The 26325-nt window shown below is 44.4% G+C and overlaps 1 protein-coding gene and 1 non-coding gene across 2 annotated transcripts in view; one reads left to right on the top strand and one right to left on the bottom strand.

Moving 5' to 3' along the window:
• LOC135392038 (protein dimmed-like) overlaps nucleotides 1–26325 on the bottom strand; it is a 151936-nt gene that overhangs the window by 79611 nt on the left and 46000 nt on the right. The gene's annotated exons all lie outside the window — the stretch shown is intronic.
• On the top strand, nucleotides 16300–16372 carry Trnaa-ggc (transfer RNA alanine (anticodon GGC)). Its single transcript has one exon. It is a non-coding gene; the product is annotated as a tRNA-Ala (tRNA).

Below are 26325 nucleotides of genomic sequence, written 5' to 3'. Positions count from 1 at the left end.
GAGGCCCTCTCACTCCTCCTGTTAGGGAGTGACGTCACGCTGATGTCGTTGTCGCTGGAGCCTCCGCAGCTGCCGAAGCAGCGCTGATATTTAAAATTCGTTTATTCAACATCGAAGCACTTTTCGGACGAAAAAAATTGCAATGTAGATTGTCGGTCGATGCCGAAAATAGTGCTATCTGTTTCTTGGGTCACGTGACCCCTCACGTGATGACCAGACTGTGTTAGCGGCTGAATTTTGGTGACCTCCACAGTAACACTGCAAATAAGACAAAATAAAATAAAATAAAAATAAGCGGCTTCACGAAACATTAAAAGGCTTTCAATGAAAATGCGATTGCATTACAAAAAGAATTTCGCCCAAAACTTTACCGCGAACTGTGGTCCTAAGAAGCTGACGCATAAAAATGCGTCTGGCACAATGCCCAAATATGCGACCAGTTCCGTTAATCAGGGCACATAACTGTCTGCAATGTGTAAGAAAAGTGAACATCAGTGTAAGAAGAAAAAAGTGGTGCTCGGATGACCACGAGAGTGGAACAGATTCATGAAAATTAGAAGCAGACGAAATGTTCAGAGGAAAATGACAAAGGGGGCCTATTGGTACTAACTAGGGAGGAGTAGACGATTTGACAGCTACCCTTCGAATGAAGGCAGTGCCGCTTGTTGCAACGTTCACTTTCCCCTGTTTATCCATGCCAAGTTGCATTCCAAGTTTTGCGGCGGTGGTGGTGGTGGTGGTGATGGTGAAAGGGCTTGCCGTTGTCGGCCTCACGTATGTGGGCAACGTCACGACTGACGCCCTGGGGAAATGTGCGTCCAGGGCCGACTTCTAGGGGAACTGTGCCGACATATGTCCGAAAGCGTCTGAGGAAAACCCAGGAAAAACCCCAGACAGCACAGCCGGCACCGGGATTCGAACCCGGGTAGTTTTGCGGCAAGAAGGAGGAGAACCATCGCTCCGCCAATGAGATGGCCGCGCGCGGGCGGTGGCTTGCTTTCGAGAACCAATGGGAATCACCGAGACCCTTAGCGCCTCTGACGTCACAGCTCCACACTGGAGTTTAGGGATTGCATCTCACCAAGTACGACACGGAATTTTTTTTTTTATTCGACACGCTGGCGTATGTACCAGTGTTCGAGCTAAGCAGCGCGCGAAATGTAGTTCGTCAACCCTAGCAGTGTTACTCCGCCAGAGAAATTAAACTGCAGCGCCACCTCGTGCCGCCTCATATGGCTCCTATACACTCTTAAAAATGAACTTCACCTCATAGCACGCTCTTAGCCAATCATAATCTGGAATGATATCGTTATCTGCCCTGATTTGTTGAAAACCGGAGGCGTACGCCTTTTTTGTGACAATTATGAACAGCATAAGTGTCACAAAAATGGTGTACGCCTCCCGTTTCCAACAAATCAGGGCAGATAATGATATCATTCGAGATTATGGTTGGCTAAGAGCGTGCTATGAGGTGAAGTTCATTTTTAAGAGTGTAGTTTCGGTATCGGCGCACTACTTGTTGCGACGTAGAGTGATGCGGCTAGCTACTGCAGCCAATAGGAACAAGATTAGGGTGGGACTTAAACGTGTTGTCCTTACGCTGAACAGGTCTGTAGATATACGTACACGACGCAATGAAGGACAAATATCAGAGTCATATCATGACTCCTTGAAGGTCCCACGAAGAACGTACTACGGACAACTTTACTGCAACTTCTGATCGAGTTATGATTACCATCCACGTGAATGACGTGGCTTCTCAACATTGCCAGATGCAATCGTTTCCCAACAGACAGCTTTGAAACGACCATATATGCATGCCTGTTCGCTGTTCGATGAAATGAGTTTAATTAGACTGGTCGGGCAGAACTCATTTCCAGCAATGATGGGAACATGAAGTAATTACCGCGGGTTCGTTTAACACTTGATAGGCATGCACGAACACGTGAGAGGAAGACATGAGAATGGAATAGGGGAGGAGGGAAAAATGGGGAAGAGTGAGGCAAGGAAGTTGCGAGGGATGACTGCGTCATATGGGACGCACGTGTAAACGGAAATGAAAACAGAGAGAGAGAAAGAAAGAAACACGCGCTTTATTGCTTCTTTGAGTTTTGCACGTCAAAAGTTAAAAAGAAAAGTTCGCGATAAGTCTAATAAATTAGAAACTGAAAGTACTTGTAAAAATATGAATTTAAAAACGTACAGGGGTAGAAAAGGATTCCAAATTGAAACTCGAGGCATTGCAAACGTATAAAACCCGGACAACACCTACACTCTTAAAAATGAGTTTCACCGCATAGTACGCTCCTAGCCAACCATTATCTCGAATAATATCGTTATCTGCCCTGATTTGTTGAAAACGGGAGGCGTACGCCTTTTTGGTGAAAATTATGAACAGCATAAGTGTCACAAAAAAGGCGTACGCCTCCCGTTTTCAACAAATCAGGGCAGATAACGATATCATTCGAGATGATTGTTGGCTAGGAGCGTGCTATGCGGTGAAACTCATTTTTAAGAGTGTACCCATACACATTACCCTCGTCTTTTTTTTATATCTTATTTGCTTTAATCGATTTCATCTTTCTTTCACCTTTTTTTTAGCTTATCCCTAATTACATAATTCGTTTCTTTTATTGTTTTTTTTCTGCGGAATAGCAAGCCGACATACCGTTTGGCTGACCTTTTCTCCTTTTTTTTTTCTTCTTTGTTCTAATAAATATACCTCCCGGAAGACTTGAAAACAATACTTGTACAAAAGTAGAAGCTTAAAAAGTCCCCCAAAAAAACCTAGAAACTGCAAATTTTCAAACCACCAAAAGACTTATCGAAAGAAAAGCACTTGTTAGAACCACTCCTAAACTGCAAAGACAAATCGTTCAACGTGACGTGACCAGGCACATACTGATATGCTCTGGACGCGTCTAGACGAATAATAATACTAACAATAAAAAAAAAAAAAAGCTGCACGTCTAGAGCTTCTCAACATCACACGCCCCTGTCGAAATGGCACGAACGCATTGTCCACGTTGAAGAGATAATACAGCACCCCAAATCCTGGCAGACAACAATACTTGCAGTATGCGAGTACCGAGTTGTGCAGGAGAAGAATGTGCCTTATAGAACTATAAATGACCCTCTTACACCGGAAGCACTGTTGCGCGAGGCTTTTTGAGTTTTGCACTACCATATACAGGGTGTTTCAAAAAACGTGTCATTCGGACTTTATAAAAAAACAGGGCGACGGAAAAATACGGAGTAAACGGCGTTTGTGTGGCAACTGAATTTGCCACCTTGTAAAATTATTTTCATTTAATTTTCTTTAAAAGAAATTGAATTTCTTTAATTGAACTCCAAAATTTCCCAAGTCAACCTACCGTTTCTTTTACAGAATTAGAGAGCCCGTAGCGAACTTTGTCAGATCCACCAAGAAATCCGCTCGGTATTGCAAATCGAACTGCCCCAAAAAAAGTCCCGAAATTGAGGCTTCAGAGTTTCGGGTATTCAACGGCACACCGAGTCAGTCGCAAAGATGAGCAGAGAACAGCACATGCTCCTGCCCCCATGAAAGATAAGAAGGTCGAAAAAAAGAGGGCGGGAAAAAAGAGGCGGAATCATTTTTGTTTCCCGCTTATCAACGTATGGTGGAATGTCACCGGCCTTGTTATCGACGCGTCTTGTGCTGCACGCCGGTACGACGATAAACTGTTCTAGCTTCATGGGGGCAGGAGCATGTCCTGCCCTTCGCGCATCTTTGCGACTGATTTGGTGCGCTGTTGAATACCCGAAACTCTGAAGCCTCAATTTCGGGACTTTTTTTGGGCAGTTCCATTTGCAATATCGAGCGGACTTCTTGGTGGATCTGACTAAGTTCGTTACGGGCTCTCTAATTCTGTGAAAAAAAAAACGTTACGTTGACTTGGGAAAGTTTAGAGTTCCATTAAAGAAATTCAATTACTTTTAATTAAAATCAAATGAAAATATTTTTGCAAGGTGGCAAATTTAATTGCCACACAAATGCCGTTTACCCCGTATTTTTCCGTCGCCCCGTTTTTTTATAAAGTCCGAATGACACGTTTTTTGAAACACCCTGTATGTATTGCGTATAGCAAGCACGAACTGCGCTCTGCCTGCTCACGGATTGCTTGACCGTGACAATAAGAGAGCGCGCGGACTCGTTCACCGTGTAAACGTCTGGACGTCATCCAGACTCGCGTCACGGCGAACAGCCGGTGCATTGTCGTCGTTGACGCATAAGCTACACCGTCATTATTATGCACTTCATGAGCGGGTTCCGTTCACCGGTGAGTCGCTCGCGTTTATAACTTGAGCCGTTCGCGACAGCTGTCTCTGACGTAGCGCGCGCATAGCGCTTTAGCCAGATATCTTTAACGACCGCATGGCACTGTCCAGTTCCGCGTTTAAGATTAGATGGAACACGACGTGCCCGCGAGATCTGGGCCTGCCATTGCAGACTGGAGGATTACAGGCCAATTACCGCTGCACTGTTTTTCTTTTTTTTTCTTTTTGTATCGCACGATTTGTTCAGGGTGGGTTGTCCAACACGAACAAAAGGAACCTGCTGTGACAACAAGTATACAGCCTGAACGGCAGTGTCGAGCCAGTAAAGGGTAATCGACTTTTAATCCTCCGCTTTGCAACTTGGGTAACTAGTATTCGTATACCGTCTCGGTCGAACTATTTTCGGTTCTCCCTAAGCGCTATCTTTCGGCTTTATACAAATCCGGAGCACTAAAAGAGCGCTCGAACCCCCGTCCTATATAGCATTGCCAATCTGCAACTTTACAAGTTGAAAGCTTGAACGTGTATACAAAAAAACACACGCGGTGTGACAATATGACTGTACTTGCGGTACAGTCATATTGTCACAGATATCCACACACAATACGAAACACGTGAGATATAATACTATAATAATGCGTGCGCAGGAATAACGTGTAATATTACAGGTGCCCATTACATATGTGTAGGGCCTGACTTTTTAGGGTTAAACCCGTATCCGCCCGATATTTACCCCCCGAACGAAATCTGTAAAATTCGGGTTTAACCCGAATCTACCCGAAAACATCCGGGTCACGTGGCACACTCATAAGCGTCCATTAAAATAAAGTTTGATAACGTTGCTAAACATTAGTTCCATGTTAAGACAAACTTTTATTAAACAAAAAAAAATCACCCGAATACACCCGAATTCCTGACGACAGAATATGCCGTAACAGGATTTAACCCGAATACACCCGAATTTTTGAATGAAAAATATCACCCGATATTTAACCCCGAATTTGGCCAAATTCGGGGTTAAATATCGGGTGATATTTTGCCCGAAAAAGTCAGGCCCTACATATGTGCCACGTGGAACGAAACCAGATAAGCACACATGTATGCTATAGTTTGTTGTCTTCCATATATATCCTCCGAGATTTGTTCGTAAGGATTCGGTTACCAGCGCATACTCTGCCCTCCTCACCCAGTCCTCGCGAGGCGAGTTTCAAGAAAATACCCCGCCAGTATACCGTCCTTTTCTTACGCATTCAGAAAAGGGGAAGTCCCTCTTCAACGACAACATATTCCCCTCGGTATATATGAGCAAAGGTCCGAAGCAAATCGTCCACTTATGGCCAGACCAATATCTCCCTGCACGATGGAAGGTCTTTCCTTTGTGAACACGATACCTCTCCCTTCAATTTCGTCCGTATATCGCCCTTCTTCCGCTTCCGTTTTTTGTTCTACATAACCCATATACGTAGAGGCAGCAAAACGCAGCAATTCCGAGATTTTTGAAGAGGTCCTTTTCGATGAGGAACACGACCAGTCGCTTTATGGATTCCCACAAGAAGCGAGCATCGTTCCGTATATTCGATCAAAATTTATTCGCCAGCACTGCAACGAGTTGGTGTCTTTTTTTTTTTTTTCTGTTTTCTGCTGTTCTTATGTACCTACACTCTAAGAAAAAAAAGGAGTACTTTTACTCCTTTTGGGGAGTAATTGCATTGCCACAAAAAATAGTCCCTTTCGGGAGTAAATGCAAAGGAGTAAATGAATGTCACAGAGTGAAGACCGCATTTCACTCGCTGTTGTAAGAGTCCCAAGTACATAATTAGTGTACATGCATGAAGATACTTTGAAGCAAACCGTCAACAGTGATATATCGAGTGATATAAACTCTTGCCCCATACTAGGGCACAATTTGCGAAGAAAGATGCGCTAACTGTTTCTTACTCTGTGTGGCTGGAAAATTGCTACGTTGTCTGAGTTATACAGCCTTATGTCGTTCAAATTGACCAAGCGCACATATTTACGTAGACTTTTGCATTCAGGAGACCATTCGCGAAGTTTAGTGACAATTTTCAGTCCTGGGGAGTAAACGTCGGGACTAAATGTTGGGTTAGGGGACTAAAATGGGGAGTAATTGCAGACTAGGGGAGTAGAAGCTGCAATTACTCCCCGTTTTACTCCTTTTTTTCTTAGAGTGATAGAGCCAGGGTTGTTTGGATGTAATCCACATAGATTTCATCCGGTGGATTTTTTTGTTGTTGATTTTATCCACACAATTTTACCTCGATTTTTTTAGAGATTTTTTTCTCCAGATGGGGATGTGAAAGAGAATCTGAATTGAATGTCACACGGAAAAGTCCCGGTTTATTTTCGCGTAGTGTTGGCTGTTTGCAAAAGCCCAGGTAAGCGCGACGTTAGGTTTAAACTTGCTTAACTTTGTAACTTTTTAACTTATAACTTTTGAGATTTAACTTTTCCCCCGCTTTCTTGTACTTCTCCCCATTCATGGAGAAACTTTCTTTCGCTTCCTGGGAGGCACCGTCACTGAAGTGCGCCGACACACGACAGCTAATCCAGGCTTGTAGGATCCACACCATTACACCACGCGTGCATGGAAGTCCACTTTTTGGGAAAACAATAGAAACTGATACAATGTTGCTGGAACAGGCAATTCCGTAAACAGAAACTATGAGAGGTCACCCGAAATCAAGAACAGCAAAGCACATTTGTTTTTATCCTGTGTCACACTTCTATAGCCTCGTATATATTCTCCAAAAATATCCGGGTTTTATCAAAAAAAGAAAAAGCCCATTGGAGAGTATCTTTTTAAAAATATCCGGATTTTTTTCGACACTGCCTATAGCGTCAAACGGGTGTTTTACATTTTCTCTGATACTTGTCTCCTGCACGTTTTAGTACTTCGTGGCCGGCACATGGTACACTCTTAAAAATGAACTTCACCGCATAGCACGCTCCTAGCCAACCCTCATCTCGATTGATATCGTTATCTGCCCCGATTTGTTGAAAACGGGAGGCGTACGCCTTTTTGTGACACTTATGCAGTTCATAATTGTCACAAAAAAGGCGTACGCCTCCCGTTTTCAACAAATCAGGACAGATAACGATATCATTTGAGATGATGGTTGGCTAGGAGCGTGCTATGCGGTGAAGTTCATTTTTAAGAGTGTATGGCCTTCTGCAGGTATGCTGGCGCTTCAGTTCCAGTCGATTTTGAAACGATGCGTGGTGTCATTTTATTCCTCGTTGACCACTGGCCACGGAATCGAAAATCCCACACGAAATAGTGACGTGGTTTGACGGCTATTCGATGGAATACATGACAAGAGTAGACGCCGGGTGTTGAGAATATGCAGGAATTCACTCTCTGGAAAAAGACGGAAACCGTCATTCCCTACACCACCAATGGGAGCACGGCCTTGAGAAAAGAAATGTTTTTTTTTTCTTTTTTCGTTATACCTTACAGGTTCCTTTAAATGTGTACTCTTCGAAACATGCTAGGCCCCTACAGCCTTGCTGAAGTACACTATTAAAAATGAACTTCACCACATAGCACGCTCCTAGCCAACCATAACCCGAATGACAACGTTCTCGCCCTAGATTTGTTGAAAACGGGAGGAGAAGCCTATTTTGTGCCCATTATGCACGGCACAAAATAGGCTCCTCCTCCCGTTTTCAACAAATCAGGGGCGAGAACGTTGTCATTCGGGATGGTGGTTGGCTAGGAGCGTGCTATGTGGTGAAGTTCATTTTTAAGAGTGTAGGTTGACCACACTTTAGAAAAGAGGGTAGAGCAGTTACCATTGCACTCTTAAAAATGAACTTCACCGCAATGCACGCTCCTAGCCAACCATCATCTCGAATGATACCGTTATCTGCTCCGATTTGTTGAAAATGGGAGGCGTACGCCTTTTCTGTGACAATTATGAACAGCATAAGTGTCACAAAAAAGGCGTACGCCTCCCGTTTTCAACAAATCAGGGCAGATATCGATATCATTCGAGATTATTGTTGGCTAGGAGCATGCTATGCAGTGAAGTTCATTTTTAAGAGTGCAGTGCACTCTTAAAAATGAACTTTACCGCATAGCACGCTCCTAGCCAACCACCATCTCGAATGACATCGTTATCGCTAAAACGGGAGGCGTACGCCTTTTTGTGACACTTATGCTGTTCATAACTGTCACAAAAAAGGCGTACGCCTCCCGTTTCCAACAAATCAGGGGGCTTAATCGCTTCATCGTCGTTACGGTCGTTACAAGCTAACGAGTGGCGGGAAATTCAAAAAGGCGGGCGGGAAATTTAAAAAGGTGGACACGTGATAAAACACGTGCACGGCGCTCTTCGCGCGATACGTGAAGGCCGTGGTACACGTCACGCGCAATGTGTCACGTGCCCACCTTTTTTGAATTTCCCGCCACTCGTTAGCTTGTAACGACCCTAACGACGATGAAGCGATTAAGCACCCTGGGCAGATAACGATATCATTCGAGATGATGGTTGGCTAGGAGCGTGCTATGCGGTGAAGTTCATTTTGTCCCTCATTTGTTCATTTTGTTGTCCCCGGGACAGACACAAACACGAAGTCTCGGACCGGAAGCCAGGGACTTCGTGTTTGTGTCTGTCCCTTCGTGTTCCCTAAGTCTCGGGATTTTACATCATGCACCATCTTCACCAGCTGGCTTGCTTCCTAGCCACTTTTTTCACTATGACGTCATTTGTTTACAAACAGCTAGGAAGAGGTCTATTGCGTTCAAGTTAACTCTGATGCGAGCTGTACTCTTCATGCGCGTTTATTAAAGAACAAAAAAGAAACATACAACGAAAACATTTTTTGGAATGTTTTCGGAATACAATTTCTTGTCCGCGTCCGTCGACTTCATCCGAGAGTTACTTCCCTCTGCACGGAGGTGAGTGCACAGATATGTTTTTGTGTGTTTCTGAATCTAGCGTGCTCGTGGAACCTCGTCTTGGCATCCTTCCGTCGCTGTTCAGAAATGGCGAAAAGACGTGCGCGCGTTTTCAACGAAGTCAGTCTCCAGAGGGAATTTCGTTTTTTTAGGCTCAACCGAATGAAGCAGCGGAGTTCTCTGTCAAATCTGCGGTGCGTGTTTTTTTCTGTTGCGCGTGGAGGACGCGGTGACTGCGTTCAATGATTGTGTATTCAGCTTTTGTATGAAAAAAAAAAGAAAAAGAGAAAAAAATATCCGTACTCTAGGCCCCAGTGTTATCTCTATCATCCCTTTCATGTCCCGCACTCTTAAAAATGAACTTCACCGCATAGCACGCTCCTAGCCAACCGTCATCTCGAATGATATCGTTATCCGCCCTGATTTGTTGAAAACGGGAGGCGTACGCCTTTTTTTGTGACAATTATGAACAGCATAAGTGTCACAAAAAAGGCGTACGCCTCCCGTTTTTAACAAATCAGGGCAGATAACGATATCATTCGAGATGACGGTTGGCTTGGAGCGTGCTATGCGGTGAAGTTCATTTTTAAGAGTGCGCGCTTCCGATCCGATCTACCGAGCTGATTGTTGCTCTGAAAACGGCTGCGATATCAGGTGATCGAAAGGAACAGATGTTCTCTCATTGGGACAACTTCGTAGCTTTTATAATTAAAAACTTCATTAACGATTTTTAGGTAATTAGTCATTCGACGGTTGAGCAACAGATGGCAAAGAACGTCCGCCGGCCCAGAGATGATAGAAGTGAGAACAGGATGTCTATAGCCCTTATAGTTTTTTTAAATGAAGAATCTGTATCGAAAAAAAAAAAGACACCCTGTATAGCCAAACCATTATCCCGAATGACAACGTCCTCTCACTTGATTTTATGAAAACGGTGGGCGTACGCCATTTTTGTGGCAAGTATCAACTGCATAATTCCACCAAAAATCGCGTACGCCCCCCGTTTGCAGAAAATCAGAGAACTATGTCGTTCGGAGTGATGGTTGGCTAGGAGCGTGCTATACGGGGAAGCTCTGTCTCCAGAGTGTAGCCAAGCATCATCCCGCCTGACAACGTTCTGCAACCCTCATGCACACTCTTAAAAAATGAACTTCACCGCATAGCACGCTCCTAGCCAACCATCACCTCGAATGATATCGTTATCTGCCCTGGGGGCTTAATCGCTTCATCGTCGTTACGGTCGTTACAAGCTAACGAGCGGCGAGAAATTCAAAAAGGCGGGCACGTGATAAAACACGTGCACGGCGCTCTTCGCGCGATACGTGAAGGCCGTGGTACACGTCACGCGCAATGTGTCACGTGCCCACCTTTTTGAAATTCCCGCCACTCGTTAGCTTGTAACGACCGTAACGACGATGAAGCGATTAAGCCAACTGATTTGTTGAAAACGATAGGCGTACGCCTTTTCTGTGACAATTATGAACAGCATAAGTGTCACAAAAAAAGGCGTACGCCTCCATTTTCAACTAATCAGGACAGATAACGATATCATTCGAGATTATGGTCGGCTATAGGAGCGTACTATGCGGTGAAGTTCAGTTTTAACAGTGCAGTACATAATTGGTACAAGAAAGGAGGAACGTGCTATGCGGTCAAGTTCATTTTTAAGAGTGTATACAGTGAAGATTCTCCACGGCCCCCCAAAACCGATCTAAAAATACACGAAACAATAACGCGTGCCATATCGCCTAATCTTATCATCTCGCAACCGCAAAAATAACAGGGAGCAATCCCGACTCACTGTACATCGCACCCAACAACCCTATACAACGCTGAAACTCACGAAACATTGCCACATGTGCATCCGCGCTCACTCTTTCATTTCACATTTCATTTCACGTGGCAGCGCCGTAATTCGCCTTCCAACCTTTATTTCGCTCCGTTCAACATTTCAGGGACGACCGAACAGCAGATGTTTCGACAAATGCTTTCCGGGACCTTTCAAAAACATCCTGTCATAGCGGTACAGGCACCGCTTTTTTTTTTTTTTTTTTTTTTGTACTGAAACTGAATAACTGTTTCCACGAAAACCGGCGAAGGACGGGCAAAGCAATCGTTACGGCGAGTTCCGCAAAGTGGGTTGTCATTACGCAGCTAATGGTTTAAGAACGTTGGAACATTAAAAGGCAGCGACATTTTTTCCCGTTAAGTGCGACCAGCGTAAAAGCAGGCGGGTCTCGTCGAAAACGAAGTTCAGGCGAGGATCGACGAACGAAGAAGAGAGCGTCGAATGGTCCATTTTCATTGGGAGCGCGTGGCTTAAAAAAAAAAAAAGAAAGAAAAATGCGTTAGCGCCGCTACGCGACTGTGGCTATGTTGAGCGTGGCCGACTACGACAAGCAGCGCCATCACCACTACACTCTTAGAAATGAACTTCACCACATAGCACGCTCCTAGCCAACCATCACCCCGAATGACAACGTTCTCGCCCCAGATTTGTTGAAAACGGGAGGAGGAGCCTATTTTGTGCCGTGCATAATGAACACAAAATAGGCTCCTCCTCCCGTTTTCAACAAATCAGGGGCGAGAACATTGTCATTCGGGGTGATGGTTGGCTAGGAGCGTGCTATGTGGTGAAGTTCATTTCTAAGAGTGTACCTGAAGCTATGAACGGCGTACAGACTATGGGCGTATCGAGAGTGAAGCAGGGGGGGGGGGGGGCGTGCCCCCCTTGGAGCTCCAAGGTCGCATGTGAAAATAGTGCACCCTTTTGTCATAGGTCGTAATGACTATTCTAAGATGTCATAATAGAAATCTCTGAACACCTGCACAGGCCTCAATGCCCGCCTCCAGACAAAGAGGTGGGGGTTGCACGGTTGCCCCCCCCCCCCCGAAGCACTTGCCCCCCCCCCCTTGAAAAAAATCCTGAAAACGCCCACGGTACAGACGCTGACAAACGGGGTGAGGATAGCAGTGATGGTCAGTAGTTAAGCTACTAGTTAAACTACCTGATTGTAGTTAAAACGTAGTTATCAACTACTTGCAGAAATGTAGTGTGCAACTATTAGTTAAACTACAATTTTGTGTAGTTAACTACAGTAGTTAAGTTACTGCAGGCGCCGACTACTTCCGATTTTGCCGCAAGCCTTACGGCACGATTGTGCTTCCGACTTTTACCTCGAGCTACTTGTTTGATGAGAACGGAGGTGCAGAGCAAATGTGCCGTGCATGCGTACTAAATCTTCACTTTTATCGCTGCTTGTGATTCGTATTTAGGTGTCCTAGAACACTATAGAATGGGATTGGTGTTGATGGACAACGTTATGTCTTTAGCGATGTAGTGAAAATACATTGCAGTAGTTAAAGAAGTAGTTTTAACTACCTCCCCAGAAAAGTAGTTCAACTACTAGTTAAACTACTCCATCGCAAAATAGTTAGTAGTTATAGGTAAACTACTCTAGAAGTAGTTAGTGGCCATCACTGGAGGATAGTAACCGACCGAGGAGTTTAACTACTTTCCATTCGCCGACATCGCTATTCAAAATGTACGAAGACGACGAAGACTGGGCTGCACTTGCCTGATTTTCGATTGTCTCATGCTGCATGTGCGCAGGCAATTTAAGAGCTCGCCATTTTTAACACATGTGCAACACAATGCCGCTGACACTGACTTATAACAGACTGGTGCAAAATAACTCACGCGCATCACGATGTCGTTGACACTGACTCGTGCGAACGAAAATTGTCGCGGCAAATACGCCAGTTAATCCAACTTGTCCATCAGCGTTCTTCGGCGCAGTGCCCAAACACATCGTCAGAGCGCTTGCTTGTATGGCGACACGGTCACACTGGTTATACATACGCGTTTTAAAACATATTTTGCCGGTGTATATGAGCAGTGTGACCAGCACTGTATGATCATACATGTTTAGAGGATGTTTGTAATACACGTTCGTCATACATGTATGACGGGAGGAAGGGAGTTGCCTCAGGACAGAAGCCGCCGATATTTCGAACAGAGACTGTTCTTCTTCTGGGCCCAGAAGAAGAACAGTCTCTGTTGGAAATATCGGCGGCTTCTGTCCTGACGCAACTCCCTTCCTACATCTCTACCGGTTCGCTGGATTTCTACCCATCTATGTATGACGGGAGGTTCGTGTATAATGTATAACCAGTGTGACTCCGTGTTTCTCCCGTAGAAGTGCTTCAGATGGTGTCATTCGAATGCATATAAAAGAAGTTCTAGATCACACATTTTTATAATTCTTATATTTTTAGATTCGCATTCGTACGCGATTGCGCATTGCGCAGAACCATCACGCTATATCCCTTACGTACGCAAAGGCGACAGCGTACGCTATACTAAAACACACTATTATTTAAAGTTGGCGCGCTTCAAACATCACGTGCCAGCACGTGAAAACTGTTTCCGTAATCTGGGATTAGACGCATAGACGTAGACCGGTTATCGCTCGCGACGAATCAGAGCGAAGCGTAAGCACTTATCGCCCGGTACGGAATACCGAAAAGTTGAGCATCGAGCCCCGACCTAAACCGGCTAAAAGCCGCCTAGAGCACTAACACCCTCAGCGCCCCCTGGAGCTGTTTCATTATACTACAGTACAGCCAACAACTCATTATTGCATGTAACTCACAATATGCTATTCCAGGTTACGCTCGTACCCTTATCCTATCTAAGGCGTTCTTAGTCTTCCAATACGGTTGCTGCATCTTTTGCTTTCCTTTTAAGTAGCCTCGGCCATCTTTCGGCGACCATGGGCGCCACCTGTACGCCGTTTTCAAAGAAACCACGCGAACCAGAACGAGAATATTTGAAAGAGAGATAGAGAAAAAAAAATCCCTGCAGACCATAAAAAGTATGTTAAAAGAAGTAGTACTTGAGAAGAAGAAGAAAAAAATGAGATGTGTTATTCTATATTCCCCCCTCTCCACGTAGTCTGTTGGTTTGCGAATCACGTCCATGAGGATTCCGGTATGGACGTCATCATTCGAGGCACGTGCTGGGGGTCGTCTGCTAAAAAAGCGCTCGAAGAAACGAAAGAAAAACGGAAATTGCGTTGCGGTAGATTAAGGAGAACTTCCGCTGGCACGAGTACCTTGTATGTATATCCTATTTCTTTTGAGTGAGTATTTTTAGCTCCGTGGTTTCTATAATATAACGTACTTCGACGCCGTTTCACATTCAAAGTTTTCTCACTATACGGCCCACTCGCGCGCCTGTGAACTGATCAACTACTCCGTATTTAATATTCTTACGAATTATGTCGTAAAATATATTAAAACTGTACGATCGTGGATACTGCGCGGTATGAAATAATGACAGCGAGGGAGTATAGGTGAAATAATGAAAGTGTTGACTGTTGCTATATACGAAGAGCGGATCACGAAATGGTTTTGTAATATTGAGAATTGAATGGGGGTTCGTTAGCAACGCACCAATGCTCCTGCTGCACTTACAGCGAAGTATACCTGTATATTTATATATTTACCACCAGTATTAACAGGGTTAGAGATTAACAGTAGCCTTATAGTGTAACACGCATTGCTTACAAATCGTTACACACTATAAGTATTTATGTGTAATCCGAAACGCAAAACTATTTACACTTATTTTCCCGAGTGTTCGCATTAGCCGAAAAACTCCACCATGTACCCGTACTACCAGCTTCCAGGATAATTTCTTCACTCTTTATTTCAATTCAATTCAATTCAATTATATTTATTGGTTTACCACATTACATGGTGGCACAGCAAAGCTAAAAGTTAGCGGAAGTAACACGACAAGGCTCTGCCGCCCAAAGTGTCAGCTGCATACATCATGTCATGTATTATACATACACAATCTAAACATAACAATCACTATTTATATCAAGCGTGGGAAATAGTAACAATGTACAATAACTGGGGATGGTGAAACATTTCTGTTTGTTAACAAAGAAAGTTTTTTTTTTTTTTTTTTTCAGTACGTATACTTGGAGTATAGTACTATTGTTGAGTTGTTGATTGAGTAACTGTGGTAAATTATGACGAAGTGACTCCGTATTTCTTCATACTTCGTCCATTCTAAATTCGCTTCGAATAAGTAGGCAGATGAATATCCCCACGCATTAGAAAAGTCTTTAAAATAAGAATTAGAATTATAAAATAAAAAAATAAAGAAGGAAAACATTTCCCTCGCTGAATCACTCGCGAATTAAAGAGTCCCTGCGCTAATTCTATAGAATAGGGGACGCAATTTTAGCGTACCCAGTATAAACGGGTCGTACACGCGGACGCAAACGAAAGGAACGCCGAGAGAGCATTAGAACAGGGTTTAAAACCCAAAACCCGAGCACTTTGCGCTCGTAGCACCGTTAATTAGCGGGCGTCCGAAATTCATTTAATTCGAAAAATACGAACTTTCGTCCCAAATATCGTCGCTGAATGTATGGTACATGAAACGGTGTGTCTTTCTTTCGCTTTTTTTTTTTTACCGTGCGGTTCTCTCGTAACACGATGCAAGTTCACTTTGGGTACTCACGCTACAGTATTTCGGTATAGTATTTCGTATAGTATAGTATTGTCGGGCATCCCTTTCGCACATTGTTGGTATAGGGTAACTGAGGTATAGATTTACATGCACCTACGTCATACGGTACGTCACTTACAACTAATACGGTGCGCTACAACAGCTGGAGTGATAGCAGTAGCAGTAGGAAAAGCAGCTGCAGGTTCTAATAGCACAGCACTTCCACGAGTACAGCGGTAACGTAATGGAATTTGATCATTATGAATAGACCTCTCCCTGTTTGTGAGCAAGTGACGTCATAGTGTTCGACAGCGCCACCAATTTGGTAGAGTTGAACTACATGCTCGATGCTAGAGGTGAACAAGGTCGCGGCCGAAAGACGCGGTCTTGAGGGAATTACCATGGTCTCTAAAAGGGACATGACCTTCGTTCATATGTATGAACGTGTGTATGAGTGAGCAAAAATGTAAGAGTGAAAGGAGGATGAGTGAGAGAGAGTGACTGGTTTGTCCCTTCAGATGACGCACCCTGGAAGCCGCCGAGAAGGCGTGTCAGCTTAGCTCAATTGGTAGAGCCCTGGACCGGCAATCCAGAAGATGTGGGTTCGAGTCCTACAGCTGGCTAACCTTTGCAGTGACTTTCATCTTTCATCGTTAATTTCTTAGGCAAATTGAGGCTTTGTATGTATTTGTCCCTTCTATGATGTTCCAGCCTCAGAACATCAGTTCTTTCACGACCTTCGTTCCTACTTTTCTTTCAACAGGAGGCAGCGAACAAGTGTCCATTCGTGGAACCCAGCCCTCCCCTTCCGGTTTGTTTCGGTTTCGGTCTGTCTACCAACGTCATGATGACGTTGGTAGGCCGGGGAGACGTAGGGTTGGTAGACGTAGTTCCCTTTTACCGAGAACAGTTTATACAGCCGCTGCGTTCCGCTATATAATTAATCCGTATTATAATTACAAAAGTTATAATTTATTCTAAGTTATACGACAGTACATTGGTAGCAGCGGAGTGCATGTCCGTTGATTGTTATGTCGCGATGGATGCAATGACCCGGAGCGCCATCTTTGATGCACGTTGAAGTCTCGAGCCTTCAACTAGGGCGTCGTACACTCTTAAAAATGAACTTCACCGCATAGCACGCTCCTAGCCAACCATAATCTCGAATGATATCGTTGTCTGCCCTGATTTGTTGAAAACAGCAGGCGTACGCCTTTTTGTGACACTTATGCTGTTCATAATTGTCACAAAAAAGGCGTACGCCTACCGTTTTCAACAAATCAGGGCAGATAACGATATCATTCGAGATTGTGGCTGGCTAGGAGCGTGCTATGCGGTGAAGTTCATTTTTAAGAGTGTACCTCCACTCGTACTCTGCTACGAAACTGCTGAAGGCGGAGTTTGAATTTACGAGCATTACATGAGCCAGCGGGCGTGGACACCGCGGATCCGGTCCCTATCAAATGCAAGAAAAAGTTTAAGCGAATTTTAAAGGGGGCACTAGAAAATTCGCCGAACATTTCCCAAATGTCATCCTCCATAAAAGAACTGGCTCACAATGCCCAAACTAGCGAGCGCAGCGAACAATGGTATTCAAAAAGCATAACCGCGCGACTCTCTCCTTCCTTCTTGGAGACGTGCAACGTCACGGGTCCCGCTACGAAACACGGCTAATGCCGGGTACATTATTCATATAAGAAAATTTAGGGGTGGGGGGGAGTGGTAATATCTTTCGGAAGGGTCAAAGGAGTGCTGGGAAAATGCGTGTATCTAATGCATGCATTAACTTGGTGTACACCTGTGTTGAATAAAGTTGAGTACGTGGTAGAAAATGTGTGTATTGTGATCCGTCGCAATCGTACAGCAGTGTTCACTAATAAGTCGCCAATTCTAGATTAGAAAAAAAAAAAAAAAAAAACAGCTTTATCGTGGTGATAATGAGCGGGGCGTTTCATCGCCAGAAGCGATATACTCTATATACCCCATTACCACCGGCAATTTGGTAAAGATATAATGATCAGCTTCACAGTGAGCTATAGCGCGGAAAATTATAATGGCCGCGTGTTCTTCTTAAATGGCGATAAGCTCGCGCCAATAGATGCCCGGACGGCGTGAGACTTCATTGTCTCCTGTGAGCGTGTTGCCACAGAGCATATATACAGAGGCAGGTCTGACGGTCTTCGACGATTTCCTATAGCGCCGCTCGCATTCGCGGTGTCCGCGTTCCTCCACACAGCTGAGGACACAATGTGTATTATACAACCGACTGTAATAATCTCGCGCTTGTCCTTTAGATTTCCGTTAGACAATGAAACATCCGGGGCTTAAGCGTCATGACATGAAATGCTTTTGCGCAGGTGTTCGACTTTCTGGAAACAATAATAATACATGAGCGAGCCCCAGGCAGGTCGATTTGTTCGTGTGCTAATTGGCTCATGATTCATTAGGAAAGAACGCCATCCTTTCCTTCTTTTTTATTTTTATTCCGCGTGCCTAATTAGCGTTTCATTAGTGATTACGATAAGATTAAGAGTGCGCTGCCTCCGTTGGGTCTTGAGCACACCGAGGGTTCAATAGGGTACAAATAGTAACTTTTCTATCGCTGTTTGTCTTGCTTTCTTATTCTTCTTGTTTTTTTTTTGTTTTTTTTTTCTAATTGTGCTCTGAAGCAGACAACTTTAGAAATATATACGTTGTCGAGGCTTTACAGCTACAGTACGGATTGCATCGGATTGAACTGGATTATATCAAAGTACGTTCGCCGTTGAATTAGACGACGATCGAACTGCTTCAGAGAACGAACAAGGTCGCACTTGTGTGCGTTACGTTTTTCTGTTTTTCTCCGAGCTCGTAACGTATTGTATTGACGTCATCACTATTCATTAATTCATTGTTGTCGTTGTATTTTATGTTATGAATTGTCTTTCCGCACGAAAAGCAACGTCAATCAATGAATCAACCAATTAAACGTGTGACACGCACACTCGCTTCAAATTCGTGTTTCGAGTTATTATGATACACATGATTATTCGAGTTCACGAGATACGTTATAGTTTGTATAATGCCAGTTACGTTTGCTATCATTTGCTCAAATTTCGCGATGCAACCAAAATTCAAATTAAAGTAAATTAACATACAGCATATTGTGTTTTTGTATTGCATAAATATGTTCATACACAGAACATAATAAAGGAAAATTCTGTATATCTCAACATTTCTAGTATCGGTAGAAAGAAATAGTCAATTACTAAATGATAACACGATAAAAATTTATTATTCTAAGCAATGAAAGTCAAACCCACGCATTACACTTTTGTAGCACAACCTTTTCTTTATTTATTTGAAAGCGCCCACCAACAGAAATATCCCTCTGGGATGGTGCACTATGTCATACAAAAAAAAAAAAAAAAAAAAAGGAAAGAAAAGAAAAATTCTTCGCACATTGAAAAACGAAATCATTAATAAAAAAAAAAACAAGCAGCTTGAGTATAAGATAAATTGCGCAAAATCCCTCTCCAAATTTACACACCCTGTATTCTGGCTTTATCTCTCTGTGTTTTTTCCCGATGTTTGCTGCTCACGCGGTTGCTTCGCTGATGACGTTCACATTCGTCCAGGCTACGAGTATCGGAGGAGACAGTCCTCACCAGGGTTGCAGAGTTGCCACTCCGGAGTTGGAATGATTCCGGAATCATTCCAGGTATAGCGGAGCCCAGAATGGAATTAGAATGGAATGGCGGAAATTGGTCCTATAGGAATGGGAATGGAATGGTCTGGGTGCCCCAGTGGCAGTTTTGGTTTCAACGTGCTGGTTTCTGCCCTCGCACCCTTTGCACCGCACCAGAGGTGCACTCTTAAAAATGAACTTCACCGCACAGCACGCTCCTAGCCAACCATTATCTCGAATGATATCGTTATCTGCCCTGATTTGTTGAAAACAGGGGGCGTACGCCTTTTCTGTGACAATTATGAACAGCATAAGTGTCACAGAAATGGCGTACGGCCCCCGTTTTCAACAAATCAGGGCAGATAACGATATCATTCGAGATAATGGTTGGCTAGGAGCGTGCTATGCGGTGAAGTTCATTTTTAAGAGTGCAGGAGTCGTAACTGACCATACATTTTCATTCCGAGGAACTAAAAGGAATGCACTCTATAAAAACAGAACTTCACCGCATAGCACGTAGCGCGCCCAATCATTGCCGCGAACGATAGGGTTATCGCTTTTGATTCGAGGAGGGAGGGAGGCGTACGCCTTTTTGTGTGGCAATTACCATATACCCAAATTGCCACAAAAAAAGGGCGTACGCCCCCTTCTCTCCTCGAATCGGAAGCGATAACCCTATCATTCGTGGCAATGGTTGGCGCACAGCGTGCTATGCGGTGAAGCTCTGTTTTTTTTAGAGTGTGGAATTATCGCGAATCTCCATTCCTCGGAATGAAATTGGAACGGAATGGGAGACCCCATTCCGGCTTATAACACCGCCTCCATGTTCCTCAGTCTAATCCCGTCTAATAATCCGCCTGAGCTCAAAAAGATTGTATAGCGCCCGCGTCACTGTGACGGAGCATCATGCACCTGAATGTTCCCTTGTCATGTACGAGCGAGCAATTACAAGAGCATGAAAGCATGCAGGTGGATGACACGTACGCGTAGCGCCGTCCAGCTGCATCGCTGTATTCTTTATTTCAATGGCGGCGCGTATCAGCTGTGAATGGAGGTTGCACGCGTGCAACCAGCCTAGTACATATGTAACGCGTATGTAAGCTTTACAAGGTCAAATGCTGAACACGTTTGAATTGCGGAAAACACTTGCGCTTATACGAATTACTTCCAATTTTCGGTATCCATTTCCTTGCCGGCTTTTATGAAGGAACTCGAGTTTATGTATATTTTATGTAGGAAGTGGACGTTTTCGAACATAAAATTTTTGAAGAAAGAAGGAACCCACACACTTCTGGATCCACACTCTTAAAAATGAACTTCACCTCATAGCACGCTCCTAGCCAACCACTATCTCGAATGATATCGTTATCTGCCCTGATTTGTTAAAAACGGGAGGCGTACGCCTTTTTGTGACACTTATGCGGTTCATAATTGTCACAAAAAAGGCGCACGCCTCCCGTTTTCAACGAACCAGGGCAGATAACGATATCATTTGAGATTATGGTTGGTTAGGAGCGTGCTATGAGGTGAAGTTCATTTTTAAGAGTGCAGATGATGTGGGTACGAGTCCTGCAGCTGGCTAACGTACCCTTTCAGCGACTTCCGCGGTTCTCCATTCGTTGTTCTTAAGCACTTGAGGCTTTGTGTGTTTATCCTTTCTTCTGTGTTCCAGCCTCAGAACATCAATTTCCATCGCATCAAATTGCTGAGTGGCTTCGGTGGATACATTGTGTCCGTTTCGAGATAAGTAATACAACGGATATAAGATAAGTAACACAATTAAGTTAAGAAACAAGTAGCGTCCTCTTACTAGGGAAAGTCCAGGTCGAGATCTCTCAAGTTCAGGTCTCTCTAAAGTCGAGATCTCGAGCCCGGCCGAAGGTGTAAACGGTTTGAAGGTGAAACCGATGTCTATGAAGCTTGAATATCAAAGACGGTATAGTTGAGCTTAAAGTTGAGCTTAAAAATAGGGGCCCAACTATCATGGTTCAATGATTACGTCGGATGTCAGAAACCGCAACCGGGTCTAAAGCCTTGAAGAGAGAAAATATATATTAACTCGACGCTGAATAGCCCAAGTATTATCATCATTGCGCACCATATGTACCTCTCTTTCTCCTTTTTTAGGGTACGTTTCTTTCCAGTTTTTTTTCCCCGGCCGCTTGTTATCGTTGTATAGAATTTACATTAGTATATTTATTGATCGCGTTGTTACTACACTCTATCTAGCATGTTGTACATTTCTTTTACACAAGCACTGCTCGTATTACTTACTAATTACTATAATGATACGCTACTATACTACTACCATTGCAATTACCTACGCAGTGGAATGCGCTATGCGCGGGCCCGCAATAAATTAAATAAAAATTAGAAACTCAAAATTGAAAGCTGACAGGAAACAGATCCTACACTCTTAGAAATGAACTTCACCACATAGCACGCTCGTAGCCAACCATCACCCCGAATGACAACGTTCTCGACCCTGATTTGTTGAAAACGGGAGGAGGAGCCTATTTTGTGCTCATTATGCACGGCACAAAATAGGCTCCTCCTCCCGTTTTCAACAAATCTGGGGCGAGGACGTTGTCATTCGGGGTGATGGTTGGCATTCGGGGTGCTATGTGGTGAAGTTCATTTTTAAGAGTGTACACACTCTTAAAAACAGGGGGGGGGGGGGGGTAATGGCAGGATAGGCTCGCCGCTCTTAAAAACAACATTCACCGCACAGCACGCTGCTAGCCAACCATCATCTCGAATGATACCGTTATCTGCCCTGATTTGTTGAAAACGGGAGGCGTACGCCTTTTCTGTGACACTTATGCCGTTCATAATTGTCACAAAAGAGGCGTACGCATCCCGTTTTCAACAAATCAGGGCAGATATAACGATATCATTCGAGATGATGGTTGGCTAGGAGCGTGCTGTGTGGTGAAGTTCATTTCTAAGAGTGCTACTACATCATCGAAGCGGCCATTCACTCATACATGGCTACATATTTTCAATACCATAGCCGCAAGCTTCGACATCGTCTTTTCCTGCCTCCACTGCAACTTCATCCTCTTTAAGTCTTACCGCGGGCCTTTCTCTTCAGTTGAGTGCAACAACAGCCATCGGAGCTATAAGTCCCTCTACGTTAATCTCCTCCTCCTCACTCTCATATCGCCAGCGCGTTCGACTATGACAACAACCGCGCACTTGCGAACGTTCGCACGGGCTTTCAAAGCTCACTTTTCGAGGTTCGCCCGCAGTACATGTTCTCCTCCTGCCAGTGCACTTCGTTTCATGGACTGAAGGGGACGCGCGTGCAAACAACTCCTTATTGGTTGGTGGCCTTAGAGCAACTCGCACGCGCGGAATCAGATAATCCCCGATATTACGGCGCCGCCAAATTATGGGAAGAGGGAAGGGAGAGAGAAAAGCAAGCAACGGCTCGACTCGGTTATTAAAGTTATCTGCGAGGAAATGAGTACTGTACTAAGAGCTTCGAGCATGCTCCGCAAGGCAAGCAGCTCCATTATATATATTTCGATGTGTCCAGAATGATTGTACGCTCTTAAAAATGAACTTCACCACATAGCGCGCTCCTACACTCTTAAAAATGAACTTCACCACATAGCACGCTCCTAGCCAACCACCATCCCGAATGACAACGTTCTCGCCCCTGATTTGTTGAAAACGGGAGGAGCCTATTTTGTGCCGCGCATAATGAGCACAAAATAGGCTCCTCCTCCCGTTTCCAACAAATCTACACTCTTAAAAATGAACTTCACCTCATAGCACGCTCCCAGCCAACCATCATCTCGAATGACATCGTTATCTGCCCTGATTGGTTGAGAACGGGAGGCGTACGCCTTTTCTGTGACACTTATGCTGTTCATAATTGTCACAAAAATGGCGTACGCCTCCCGTTTTCAACAAATCAAGGCAGTTAACGCTACCATTCCAAATGATGGTTGGGTAGGAGCGTGCGATGCGGTGAAGTTCATTTTTAAGAGTGTAGGGCGAGAACGTTGTCATTCGGGGTGATGGTTGGCTAGGAGCGTGCTATGCGGTGAAGTTCATTTTTAAGAGTGTAGCCAACCATCATCCTGAATGACATCGTTCTTCCTCCTGATTTTCTTAAAACGGGGGGCGTACGCCATTTTTGTGGCATTATGCAGTTCATAATTGCCACGAAAATGACTTACCCCCCATCCCCCCCCCCGTTTTCATCAAATCATGGTAGAGAACGTTGTCATTTGGGATGATGGTTGTCTAGGAGCGTGCTACGTGGTGAAGCTCTATTTTTAGAGTGTAGCAAAAATCCAATCCAATCCAATTTCTAGATTTTTGTGAACAACGTCTTATAGTAGTAATAACAATGTGCGACTGGCAAAAAGGGATTGGTTGAACGTGAGGGAACCGCCATCACAGGTCCTCGTGATCGATCCTCACCTAATCACCCGAAGAATACCTTCAAGGTTGCTCAGACAACTGGAATCGTTACTTCATGGGTTCCGGATGAACGTTACCCGTGGTCACGCTTTCCTGCAACGTACCGGGATAGCCTCCTCACCCGACTACACACTACGTAACGTGCCAGAGGACACAGACGACATACTCAGAGTTGCCAGGCCCAAAATCTTGAAAAGTTGCCAACGCACCACGAGAATGTAGCCAAAAGTAGCCAATATTCCTTTTATGTAGCCAATTCTGTAGCCAGTCGCGTGCAGGCATCATACACTACCGAGTGAAGGACTCTTTAACGAGCGCTAAAACTCCAGCACACACAAACAAAACAGTCAGAAGGACATCGTACCGACTAAGAGATGGCCGATCGTCCAGGGACACAGGAAAGAACGCACTGCGCGTACTTCGGTATTATGTGGTGCACGATGAAATCTACCCCGATTTAGGTGCTCGGGAGTCTCAAATGTAGTGCGAAGAAGCAAATCCACAAAAGTAGCCAGAAAATAGCCAAGTCGCCATTGCCTAAATTTCGGCGCCATGACGGTCAGAAAGTAGCCAAATCTTTCAACCTTCACGAACTTTTCAGCTACACACGACACACAGCAAGTCGTGAAGAGCTCCAGAGTTGCATCGAACAGATACGTTCGACTAACCTCTTGACATCAAGAAAGCACTCGGTCACTTCTATCGGCAAGCTTGTGTTCCGCTCTGCGACTTCCTTCCCCTCGGGACTCTCCTAGAACAAACATTCTTCTAGGAGTCTGGGCGCGACACTTCGCCACCCTGCGGTCGCTGGAGTAGCCAGCACAGTAGAGGGCTGGGCCAACTTCTCCATATTTTTCTTTTTTCCAAACAAAACAAAAAGCGTGATAATTAACGAGAAACACACGTCAACACGCATACACTCTTAGAAATGAGCTTCACCGCATACCACTCTCCTAGCAAACCATCATCTTAAATGATACCGTTCTCAGCCCTGATTTGTCGAAAACGGAAGGCGTACGCCTTTTTTTTCTTTCTTTCTTTCTTTTTCTGTGTGACAATTATGAACCGCATAAGGGTTACAATAAAGGCGTACGCCTCTAGTTTTTCAACAAATCAGGACAGATAACTATGTCATTCGAGATGACGGTTGGCTAGGACCGTGCTATGCGGTGAAGTTCATTTTGAAAAACGTACCGTTACTACGCTCTAAAAACAGAACTTCACTGCAAAGCACGCTGTGCGCCAACCATTGCCGCGAATGATATAGTTATCGCTTCTGATCCGAAGAGAGAGGTGGGCGTACGCCTTTTTGTGGCAATTTGGATACTTATATGAAAATTGCCACAAAAAGGCGTACGCCCCCCTCTCTCTTCGAATCAGAAGCGATAACCCTATCATTCGTGGCAATGGTTGGAGCACAGCGTGCTATGCGGTGAAGTTCCGTTTTTAGAGTGTATATACCCGGCGACATACAGTCAATACAATTGGGTGAATAATAATAAAAGAAAAAAGGAACCCGGAATTTCGAGCATATTTTAACTACTATACTCCACAGAGCTAATATCTGCAGCATCCTATTGTCGCACCCCAACAAAGCAGGCTCTGCACTGCACTACTAGACGCAGCAAAGACCTGTGTATACGTGAAAGCCCCGCATATAAAACACGGGCCGCTTCCAAAACGCGCGCGCCGACACTCAAGGACACATCGCACTCCCAATTCATGCGCGGGAATGAGATTATTTTGCTCCGAGATGGGACCGCAGCTGTGCATGAATAAAACAGTGCATATCCCCTCCCGCTTCAACGCTTCTCGAACAAGTCGGCTGTCCGAGATGTGAGAAAGGAGTGTAGATGAATGCACCACTGCCGCCCTGTGACACGAGATTTTCTGTCGACGTAGGGCACGAAGAGAGTAATAGAGGGATATGCGCAGTGCCGCTTCATGAATGGACAAGCGGATGTGATATCGATACTGTATAGTTGTCGTGTCGTCATATCGTCTCTGTTGTCGCGTTGTCGCGAAGAGATAAAACAATTGGGAGCTAGGCGCACGTACGCTTTTCGTACACTGTATATTTAGGGCCTGACTTTTTAGGGTTAAACCCGTATCCGCCCGATATTTACCCCCCGAACAAAATCTGTAAAATTCGTGTTTAACCCGAATCTACCCGAAAACGTCCGGGTCGCGTGGCACACTCATAAGCGTGCATTAAAATAAAGTTTGATAACATTGCTAAACATTAGTTCCATGTTAAGACAAATTTTTATTAAACAAAAAAAAATCACCCGAATACACCCGAATTCCTGACGACAGAATATGCCGTAACGGGATTTAACCCGAATACACCCGAATTTTCAAATGAAAAATATCACCCGATATTTACCCCCCGAATTTGGCCAAAAATAAAACCCGAAAAAGTCAGGCCCTATGTATATTTATTATTAATTTATTATAATGTTCCAATTATGG

The sequence above is a fragment of the Ornithodoros turicata genome, chromosome 4 (genome assembly GCF_037126465.1).
Source record: "Ornithodoros turicata isolate Travis chromosome 4, ASM3712646v1, whole genome shotgun sequence".
NCBI lineage: Eukaryota > Metazoa > Arthropoda > Arachnida > Ixodida > Argasidae > Ornithodoros > Ornithodoros turicata.
Note: the sequence above shows the minus strand (reverse complement) of the source record. Positions and strands in the feature narration are given on the sequence as shown.